This window comes from Citrus clementina, unplaced genomic scaffold, assembly GCF_000493195.1.
Source record: "Citrus clementina cultivar Clemenules unplaced genomic scaffold, Citrus_clementina_v1.0 scaffold_2, whole genome shotgun sequence".
In the NCBI taxonomy this organism is placed as follows: domain Eukaryota; kingdom Viridiplantae; phylum Streptophyta; class Magnoliopsida; order Sapindales; family Rutaceae; genus Citrus; species Citrus x clementina.
Window position 1 is genome coordinate 25,470,179 of NW_006262688.1, and position 3,392 is coordinate 25,473,570.

Here is a 3,392-nt window from a genome sequence, read left to right on the forward strand (position 1 = left end):
CGAGCGTTTGAAGAGACTCTGGAGTTCTACAATGGGTTTCTCCATCATTGACTTAGCTAATGACTATTACCTGGTCCGTTTTCAGAACGAGGGAGATGTGGAATATGCTCTTACTGAGGGGCCGTGGACCATCATGGGGCATTATCTTTTTGTTCAGCAATGGACGCCGGAGTTTGATGCTATCACGAATAGAGTTGATCGTATTGTGGCTTGGATTCGTTTGTCTGGCATGAATATTCACTTTTATCATAAAACTATTATACGGCGGTTAGGGCAAATTGTTGGCCCGGTCATTAAGATAGACTATCTCACTGCCGCAGCCCAAAGGGGAAAATTTGCTCGCATTGCGGTTCAACTAGACCTTGACAAGCCGCTGGTTTCTCAATTTAATTTTGAGGGAAGAATCCAAAAGGTGGAGTATGAAAATCTGCCCTTGATTTGTTTTTGCTGTGGCAAGTTTGGCCATTATCAAGATGCTTGCCCTGACGGTGGTACCACGCATGTGGAAGCTGAACTGCCAACTTCTTGTCCTGTTGCTGCAAACCGGGATATTGTAGTGGAGGAGGGTTCTAACCGAAATGAGTCTAAGCTTGGATCGTGGATGGTGGTAACCCGTAAACCTCGCCCCCGTAGAGTTTCAGAAAGGGTTTCTCCTAAGGTCTCGGTTCAGGATCAACAGGGGTTAAATGTCCATGAGTCGCGGTTTGATGTCTTAGGCAAAGTGATGAATGAGGAAATTGCACCACAAAATCAGGACAACACTTCGGTAATCCATCAGGAAATTCCAGAGCCAACAGTAGAAAATCCCAACACTTTAGCCCCAAAATCCAGGAGCATGAAAAAGAAACAAGTGAGTCACTTTATACGAAAATATCCTACCAAGAAAATTTCCGTTCGGGCAAACAACTCCATAGCTGAAAATATCAACCCCAATAATCATAGCCGTGGCCAGACTTTCCAACCACATAATCCTACCCTAGCCATGCAAGGCATGCACGCACATCTCAAGGGTCTTACCACATCTGAACCAAGTGCTACCTCTGATGTTCCCTGTAGCTCCATGCATGGCATGCATGCCCATCCCAACACAATGGCTGCTTCCCCGATGCCTGTTCATGTAACCCTTAACCCGTTAAACCATAGTGCAGTTTCTTTCCCTAACCTTCAGCTTCAATTTCCTCATTCTCGGTCTCACCATGAACAGTTGCCTAAGGAAGTTTTGGCCCAGAATTTGGATAAAGAGCCCCCCGATGAGGATGGCATGAATAGTCTTAATCTCCGGGGGGGAACTTTTAGGGAGCTTGATTCAGATGTTGCGGGTAGGAGTGTGCCTTTAACTGATGAAGATAATTCAGGGGTTCCTGACACCTTCATGGATGATGAAGCTGAAGCCATAGGGCTGTCTTAGTTTTTCCCCTGGATTTCCTTTAAAATTTTTTTGTTATGTGTATTACAACTATGTTTTGGAATGCTCAAGGTGCTGCTTCACCGTCCTTTCGTCGTTCTTTCTCTGCTGTGGTTAATAATTACAAGCCCGTAATGGTGGTGTTAATGGAGCCTCGCATCAGTGGTTCCAAGGCGGATAACTTCATCAAGAATAGTGGTTTTGACAAGTCTCACCGAGTGGAAGCTGAGGGTTTTTCGGGCGGCATTTGGATCCTTTGGAAAAATTTATTTGAAGTTGAGATAGTGGGGAATCATACTCAGTTCATTCACCTCAAGATTTCAAGGAACGATAACCTGCTAACTTGGATGACGGCAATCTATGCTAGTCCTAATCCAAGCATCAGGAGACATCTTTGGAATGAGTTGGCAAAGATAGCTTTGACTGTCCGGGGTCCTTGGCTGTTAGGTGGAGATTTTAATACTATTTTGTATAATTCTGAGAAGAAAGGAGGATCTCCGATGGGCGTAGGAGTGTGCAAACTTTTTCAGTCTTGGTTTCATAGTCACAGCATGCATGATCTTCCTTTTCATGGGCCACGTTTTACTTGGTCTCGCGGCAACCTTTTCAAATGTCTTGATAGAATTATTTGTAACGGGGATTGGGCTCAGACTTATGTTGCCTCTACTATCCTTCACCTTCCAAAGTTTATTTCTGACCATCGGCCTCTTCTGGTGAAAGAGAATATTACTCCTCCGAGGAACTTGCATTCTAGGCCGTTTCGATTTCAGGCGGCTTGGTCCACGAATGATGGTTTCAAGGACTTTGTGGCCACTTCATGGGATCAAAACGTCACCTATATGGAGGCGGCCAATCTTTTTCGGCTTAAAGTCATGGATTGGAATAGGCAGCATTTTGGGAATATTTTTTGGCGGAAACGACGGTTAATGGCTCGGCTGGGGGGCATTCAGCGGGCCTTGGAGAAGTATACTTCGCAAGGGCTCCTTGAGCTTGAATTCAATTTGAGAACCGAGCTTGAAGAAGTGCTTACACAGGAAGAGATTTTCTGGCTTCAAAAGTCGCGCAAAGATTGGCTCCTTTTAGGTGATCGTAACACTTCCTACTACCATCAGAAAACCTTATCTAGAAGGCGTCGGAACCATATTACAGCCATTCAAAATAATGTAGGCACTTGGATTTATGATAAAGAGGAAATTAAGCATCATGTGATTCAGTTCTATTCATCCCTGTATTCTTGCAACTCGCCAAATTTTCGGGTATATCCGCATCCAAACTCTTTCCCTATTATCGATGAGGATGAGCTTCAATATCTTCAGGGGAATGTGGATGATGATGAAATTAAAAGAACCATCTTTGGCATGCACCCTCTCAAGGCCCCAGGTCCGGATGGTCTCCATGCCATTTTCTATCAAACTCAGTGGGATACGGTTGGCTCATCTCTTTGCTGCCTAGTGAAAGATGTATTTCAGCATAAACGATTGCCGGAGGATCTAAACGCTATATTGCTTGCGCTCATTCCAAAGATTGAGAATCCCTCGTCTTTGAAGTTATACCGTCCCATCTCTTTATGCAATGTAGCTTACAAGACTATCACCAAGATTATTGCCAATCGGCTCCAATCGATTTTACCTCATCTGATTGGCCCCCACCAAACTAGCTTTGTTTCCGGTCGTCACATAACGGAAAATATTGTGATCGCTCAAGAAGTCATCCATTCTATGAGGAAAAAGACTGGCGCTAAGGGTTTTATGGCGATCAAGGTTGATCTTGAGAAGGCGTATGATCGCCTTAGTTGGGAATTCATCAATGATACTTTGTGCGAAGCTCAAATTCCCCTTGATCTCATTCAGACTATTATGGCTTGTATTACCTCTGTCAAAATGCGGGTTTTATGGAATGGTGAAGTGACGGATGAATTCTTACCTTCCCGTGGAATTCGCCAGGGTGATCCGTTGTCTCCTTATCTTTTTGTTCTCTGCATCGAACG